This window comes from Ruditapes philippinarum, unplaced genomic scaffold (genome assembly GCF_026571515.1).
Source record: "Ruditapes philippinarum isolate M1 unplaced genomic scaffold, ASM2657151v2 ctg6002_1_1_1_1, whole genome shotgun sequence".
Taxonomy (NCBI): Eukaryota; Metazoa; Mollusca; class Bivalvia; order Venerida; family Veneridae; genus Ruditapes; species Ruditapes philippinarum.
In genome coordinates, this window is record NW_026865254.1 from 46,714 (window position 1) to 55,378 (window position 8,665).

Here is an 8,665-nt window from a genome sequence, read left to right on the forward strand (position 1 = left end):
TATCTATTTTGTGTGAAGTCTAAATATGTTGATTATATATTTACAAAGATACAGTGTATCAATTTTCAATATTTTCAAGTATCAAAATTGAGGATAATATAGCTTTAAACATACGTTGTCTTAAGAGAAAATGTAAATGATTCAATAGCAAACAAAAGATCAATACTTTGCATTTTTTAAGTTATCACTTTGTAAAACATTTAGTAGATCTTGTATTGAAGTTGTTATTTTTTGTTATGTTTTTAAATAGTTCAAGTTTCTCTACGATAAATATAGATTAATAATAAAAGATATGGTAAACTTGAAAATATCCAGTCAAATTTATTATACTCAAATGAATCGGTATTATAACTGATTCATTTTTGATTATTTATTTATGGAAACCAATGGGATACATTATCATTACAGTTTGATTTGAGGACTGATAAGGTATGTTAGTAAAACAATAATAAATAAAAACAAATCCTTCGGTAACATATTAATGTATTTATAGAATGAAAATTTATTGAACATCAAGAGTGTCATGTGTTTAATTGTACATATTAAAGTAACGACGAATTACATTTTACTTAGTTCATAAATCATACAGTCATACATGTTGATTTACTAAGTGTTTAACATATTTTAAAATTAGAGCCTGTTTCAATATATAATACCGACTGTTTTGCTTTTATTCATGACTTAGTATTAATTCAAATTCCGATTGATGTAAAAAGTAATAAGAGTCAATACAAAGATAGTTTAACTGTTTAATATCTTGACTACTGTTCATACATCATCGTAAAATTTATCCGGACCTTCGACCCTATTAAATGGAAAGGAAGTGAGATTATTTTATTCTGTCTTCATAATCAGAACACAAACACCTCGTGGATACGAACGTACATTGAAATAAGGTCGTTAGTGCTTTAGTTTATACGGGAGTAAGCAAAATTATGATGGACATGTCAGTGTGGGTTTATTTAACTGTCAGCGATTATAAAAATGCACTTAGGGGTAAATAATAACAATTACAAACAGCAATACAAAAATCGATGGCTTGTGGACAGTAGCTTACAATTACCAATACCAATCAAACCGAGCCTACAACATTTCAAATTCTCAACGTGTCACATGCAAGTTTACGGCATGTTTTTGTGCGTGTTTTTTTAAATAATTTTTCAGTAAATGACACATGTCACAGAAATATTTATCCAAATAAAAGGAAAATTCCATTTTATTTACGTTGATTTTAAAACATCATTTGACAAAATCATCAAGACCGTTTATCATACGTCAACGTTGTTTATAAAACATTAGTAAACTATCAGAGGGAGTAGAATAATAATAATAATAATAATAATACTTCAAGCCATCTAGCAATAAAACATATTATTTGGATATTGTTGGTACACATTTATTTAGCAGATCTCGGAAAATAACCCATGTCAATAAGAATCAATAAGCTTACTTATTTGTGGTTGTTGCACGCCACCCCTACCCCCGCTGTTTTACATATCTATTTTTTAATCTACCCCAAGACTCGGAATAACATCTAGTAACAGGATAACAGCATAATAACGGTAATTCAGTAGTTCGCCAAACTAGATACCATATTTCGATCATCATTAACGGATACCTAAAATTGTTAGTTGTTTTCGTAAAACGATTAATATATTGTTACTTACAAGTTTGTGTTTTTAATACATGAAACCGTATATAAAGATTTATGTAAAATGCATGTTTGAGTTAAGAGAGTTATATTTAAAAAATCAACAGTACTGGAGGAATGTGGTAAATGACCTTTGTAAATACAAATTTACCTACCTAATTCATGTATTTGTATCTGTGAAAGCTGTTAACAATGAAACAGGCCAGATATACCCATGACATTTTTATGCTCGGTTAGAAACATATTATAATAGTGGTACATTTAATTGGACAGCTAACAAAAAACAACTTTAAACTAGTTATACCTTTTGTAAAATATCCTGTTCAAAGTTAAAATAAAAATTGACAGGCATATATTTATTTACGTTCTTAGTGAAAAACGTTTTTGGCCTTGTTTAGATAATAGAAAAATGTCATTTACTGATTTCGAACCTAATGTATAAGGTATTGCAAGAAGAGTTTCCTGTTTAGAAGCAAAACAACTTAGTATACTTGACAAACTATTATAGTGTTTAATCCTTTTTATTTGCATCGATAACATTTCCAGGCCTTACCCAGCAATGGTTTATCCATGCCATTAACAATCGATTATCTTTTGTTTGCTTATAAAAATGTTCTGTTTGCTGTTTTAACCTTTAATTGCTAACATCTAGTCATCGATATTTAATTTTTTAATTCCATTTTTCAGCACTTTCTTAAAATAGTTTGTGGCCAAGTATTAATAAAATATGCTAAGTGCAAAAGAAATTGTTTAACATGTAAATGACTACTCTTCTCTGATAAAGATATTAGCTGTTCCATTGAAATTGCTTACAATATTATATACTTGATTTTATTTTCTGCGAGGCATATGCATTAACAATTTGCTTTGATTATAACAACCTATAATACTGGAATACAATATTTCAGGTATACACTGTACAATAATACAGTATTAAAATCGCCAGCTGATATTCAAATATTTACATATCTTAGAACTATTAGAACTATTAACTAATGTGTTTTTTAGATGCAATTAAAACAATTTATACAACAGAATCTCCACGCCTGTCTTTTAATTTATTGAACAGGTGTAGAAATGTTCAATAACACATTATATTAATTGTTTACATGCATCAAAGCAGCCTTATTAATTGAAGAAACATTATATAGATTAATTTTGAAAATAGTTTTGTCGTTTTGTACTTCCTTTATGGATTCTGTATTTCTCTCGATTTCATAATTTCTTAAATACTGAAAAGGCCAAATTGTGTGTTTCTGATCCGATGATGCTTCATTTCTCTAAGAAATAAAGTGTCTGATTCTTAAGTAAAATAAATGTACTATGATTCTATGATTAAAATGTCCAATACTAGTATCTTGTCTGCATTATTCACATATAATGTGTGCATTTCATTTCATTCTTTTTCAACATTACCATTAATATATTCATTTTCAAAAGCTTTTTATTCTTTTAGAGTAATTTGATTTTAAGGAAGTTATAATAAATCATTTTCATTAAATCACATCGTATGCAAAATAACTGTTGCATTTTGTCTTTATATTAAACAAGTGTTATATAACATCGCCATGGCTTTTTTCCCTTTAAACCTTTTAAAACAAAAAACGGCTAAGTAAAACACACTCACTTAAAATGTTTAACAAGTTAATTTTCATGTCTTTAAATGCGTTAAGTCAAGTGATCAAAGAGTCTTACCGTTTCAATTGAAAACTTAGAAAAAATAACCAATGGCATTTCAGCGTTTGCACCATGCGACCTACCAAATATAAATAAATATTGGATGCTACCTCTTTTATATTTTACGAGTCAACAAAAGCCATATAAAAAAATTGTACTCCATTGTGTGTCGTTTTCATTTTAAACTCTTAATTTCTAAAGCATGGCACTTGTTCACCGTCTTGACTTACTTTGTTTTTATTTTCAAAGTCCAAAACATTTTTTTATCAACGTACTTGAAGAAAAATATTTCGGAAAATGTCAAATTATTTACATTGTTGCATACAGTACTATTTGTATTAAACATGTTGCCAAGCGCCAAGTCCAACACAGGTTTTATAGCTGTGTACTAGTTCAATATAATTTAGTAGTGTACTCAACAAGGTTATATTCTATGGCAACATATTTAAATACCTATATATGTTTTATCACAGTAAAACGTTATAACTTATATTACTTTCTTAAAAATAATATTATTCAACAATCGTTGACAGGCTTTTAAGATATGTGAAATAATTATTGTTTTAAGAGATTTTGAAAGTTTTGAAAATATTACAAAGAAGCACTTAATTTAAACATACAAAGATAATTTAGGTCTTCATAATAGATGATATTGCTGTAAAAACATTCGAAAAAGCCTTAAGCAACACATCATTTCTTGTTTTGTCACTTCATTTTGAAATAAAAATGTAGATTTCCAACTCAAAACCTTTTGTCGAGTTAGACTTCAAACTGTTTGTGGAGTTCAAACATGAAATTTCGACATGAATAAAATGGTGTTAAAGTAAGCAATGTAAATAAAGTAAAACTGTGTTTAAGTATGAAGGATCAAATGCACTTTGTGGACACACATTGTAAACAGGTAATGCAGTATGTGTAGTATTTGTAAAGTATTCCTTTTAGAATATAATAAGTGATTTCCAAACGGTTACAAATACTTATTAGTGTCCAACAAACGACAACAACCATGTAAATAAAGTTGTTTGTAATGTAATTGTTGGAATAGATATTAAATCAAGGCGTCTAAGTAAATTTTAATGTCAACTTTAAGAAGATACTTGATCATGTAAATTCCTACATTACTACATTACCTACAGGAAATCAGAATAATTGACTACATTTATTACTATTTGGTTTTCCTAATCTCTTTACCACATGAACATATTGTGAAAATGGCCGTTTTCATTGAAAAGCCTCCTGTGACAAGTTCAAACTGCTATATATGCAACTATGAAAAATGCCCCAGTACTGATGAAACTTGGCACAAATGTGGACAGGACCATAGCCTCTGTAACAGCATGCTCAATCTTTAATTGCGTAACCATGGCAACGGCAGGCGTCTCAAAATTGTCAAAAATCATTATTTTGCATTGTTTTTTTTAATCAAACTGATTTCAAAGTGAGTAAAGGCTTTTCAACGTTGGAAACGACTTACCTAATGATCGACCTGAGGCCATTTTTTGCCGGTCACATGTACATGTACACATGTCCAGTCAGGTAAAAAAACCTCAGTGGAATTTCTATAAGAAATGCTTTGAGAATGTTATATATGATTCGATTAGTATCAAATATTTTACCCACAAGGACATTATTGCAAGTGTTTCTTGTGTAAAAAAAACGTTTATATAGAGACAATAAACATATATTTACCTGAATATATACTGATACTTTAAAGGAACTCCTCTGAGGTTTATAAGCCTAAAAACATAAAATCTAAATTTTTCAAGTAGATAAACATGAGCAACTAAAACAGAAACATAAATAAGATATGATTAAGAAATATATAAGAAATATATTAAAAACCGTATGTCTGTCCGATTTGAGTGAAAAGCGTTTAAACGCTTTTCAATTTTGGGTCATTTTACACAATTATAATAATTATTCTGGAAAAACGGAGCGAGCTAATGATCTGAAACTTTGCACATAAGTTATAGGTCTAGATCTAAACCAAATGGAGTAATAATCTCAAAAAATTATTTCCAGTCCCGTCATGTAAAAATAATCCTCAGTGGAGTCCCTTTAAGTTTATTTATTTTTACTTTTACAAAGGGATGCTCGCTTACATGTATTAATCAATAAATTTATTATTATTAAATCGATTGTAAAAAAAAATGTTAAAACTAAATGGCATGTTAATGTCATAATGAACATTTTAAAGGATCATCATGACTGTGAACATAGACATCTTTTTGCTTCTTAATGACGTTACATGTAATGGTAACTATTGCATTCCAAATAAATTCATTGCTTTTTTTCTGAAAATAAGATATAACGTTTAAACTATGAACTACAGCAAAATATTTCTATTATATTACTCGTAAATTGGCGTGAGGCAACTAAATTGTCATCTAATTATAAACATATAAAAATATTATTTACTTTTACATTTGCTTGTATTTCAATAATACAACATAACAACATCGTCTAGACTGGAAAATTAAATGTAATTATGTATATCATTTTTATGCAGCTGAATATGCATTATATATTGCAGACTCGTACACAAAGACATTTAGTGCAGTCATTTTACGTCTGTATATGATGTGGACGATGATGAATATAAAGGCTTATACCTTACTGATATTGTATTTCAATAGTAAGTATCGAAGATTGAAATCAATTTTGTAACACTTTATCAATTAATCTGAATGTGCTAAGAACCTTAAAGATATACTATGCTCATTTTTGGGTAAAACATTTTTATCTTAGAAATGTATTGAAATTCATGAACATCTTACTGAGTATGTTTAATTTGAATAAATTAATGAATAAACTATGTATAGGGAGCTGCATTCCCTAATACGGGTTATGTAAAGTTGTTTTTTTTCTTAAAAAACTGCCAGGTTTTTAATGACACTATATATTTATATTGTGACCACCAGTAGCATGTAGAGTTCAAAACATAACATATCTACTTTCAATGAAGTCGAAACATGTTTATTTCATACATACAAAGAGACTATGTAGCAATTATTAATATTTCTAAAAATCAAATTTGAGCATAGTATATCTCTAAGAAACTGTTTGTCGAATTGAGGGTAATAGTATATAATGTTATTGATTTTTGATTACATCTTAATCATATCTTTCGTCCGTTTCCTGTTTAAGGATATAATTGCGGTATATGTACTTAAGTTAAAAACTGTTTTGATTGATTAAAGAATGAAATATATTTATAAAATCCTTTCTTACATAGTAAATTTAGTATACACTTGGAACAAACAAGATTACCATTTTGTTTTATTTATAGTTTGGGTTTTACATATAATTGTAATTCTACAATCAAAACAAAACATTATACATATCTATGTGTTTTATGATAGTTGATAACATATATTGTATGAATGTTCAGTATGTGTGGTAAAAATCAACACTATATAATTACCATGAAGTGATTTCTTTAACATGTTATAGTTTCTTCGATTAATATGATGTTATGTAAAAGGTTGCATTGTAAATAAGGTTTTACAATCTGTGTGTCTTAATGTTTTACCTTCTCTAAATAAAGTTGTTATTATTATGATTACTATTATGTTATTAGATTATGTACAAGAAACATAATAACATGTATTTGTATCTCCAGGCACATTAATTTTTTTTTTTTGAAGTTTTAAAACATAAGAGCACTTACAAAATAGAAGCATGTTCGAGTTTTACAACTACATTTAAATTGAGAAATAAGGGAGCAAGATCACTTTAGATACTTGGTTTACTTTTTTATATATATGCATAATGTAGCAATTTTACGCAAAAAAACAATTTGGTAACATGTAAAATACATCACGAAATATGTACAATAAGAATTTTCGTACAATATTCCGACGTCTAAAACTGTTTTGATACTGATTTGAATACATTTAGTTGTTAAAAATTTTATCGGAGGAATATTATGTTTATGATTTTTTTCTCATTTTTTAAGTGTTTGTTACATTCCCCACACATTTTATTTGTAGGCGCTGCGGGTTATGTGAACCTCGAGTCAGACACAAGCAAAGTAAGTGTTATAAATCTCAATTGTGACAAAATTGTCATTTGTTGTGTGCCTACAATGAAAATTTCATCATAATTGTTTGTCATCATGTCATATCATTTATCTTGCAATAGAGCTGCACACATTAAAATGTATTCCCATTTCATTATACATTTATTATACAACTGCAAATTGTAATCTACTATTCCATCATTTGCTCTATCTGAACATAACTGTCATATGCTTTATCTTAAACTTTATTTGCAGTCTATTGTTTTTGTCAGCTTCTTCACAGTTTGTTTCTGTTCAATTCTTTGTTGTGAGAGCTTTGTCCAGTATTTCGTCTTGATGTGTCTCTGATTCAAATGTCTCTTGATAGTATCATTGTATCAAAAAAGTTGTATATCACTCTTCTTACGGCCAACTGGTAATTTCGGGAGTATAATTAGCCCGGCAAAATTGCCAGTTAAAGTGAGTTACTTTCTTTCAGGAGATAGTATGTTTTTTCTAGTATTTCTTTACTAGCCACTTTGTCCTTTAGGCTTTGATTTCAAAGATGACTAGTCATGAAGAGATACAGCTTCTTCAAACGATGTCTGTAAAGTGTTGAGAGTTCGGTCCAATACATGAGAATAGACATGCCCTGTAGACATTGCCTTTTTCATTCATGTACCATTTAATTGTTTTTGCTGAGTTTCTCGTGAGGTCTTGCAAAATATGCACTATCTTTGGCTATACTTCTTCATACTAAAGCATCGCTTTGTCTTTTTCGGGGTAAGTTTATTCTTGGACAGAACGGAGTTTTATTTCATCTAAAATGATATTCAATTTCATCAGAGCCGAGATTTATTTCACTCTAAAATGATATTCTACTTTCGGCATTCTCGAAAGTTTATGATTGTAAAAACGCTTTTTCTTTATGTTGCTTCTAAGCTTCTGGGAATGTTCTCGAACTAAACTAAAATTTATTCATGTGATTGGGCCCTCAAGTGTCCTGTCAACTGCATCATATTCAATGTCTAAACAGAAATAAACCTATTCGAAACGTTTTAATCACTTGTTTGTTTACCAAGACATTGTATTTTAAGTACTTTGCAGCAAACAAACTTGTTTTTAAACTTTTCTATATTACTGATAAGGTATATGATCCGTAGAAAACGATTTTAACATTTCTGCTTTTTAACAGCATATTTGTTTTGTTTTTAGGCAAACGAATACCTGATTGAGAAGTGGGAAAAGTTGTATACTTCCAATGATTTCAATCATGATGCGTTCTGTCAATGGATGACATTAAACTGTTTGGGTAAGTTTAGAAAATATATTTTAAA

General features: G+C 28.7%; 1 long non-coding RNA gene across 1 annotated transcript; it reads left to right on the top strand.

Annotated features, from left to right (window-relative positions):
- Positions 1-5,553: 5,553 nt before the first annotated feature.
- Positions 5,554-8,653, top strand: LOC132728367 (uncharacterized). Its single transcript, XR_009625475.1, has 3 exons — positions 5,554-5,963; positions 7,321-7,361; positions 8,544-8,653. It is a non-coding gene; the product is annotated as an uncharacterized LOC132728367 (long non-coding RNA).
- Positions 8,654-8,665: the final 12 nt, after the last annotated feature.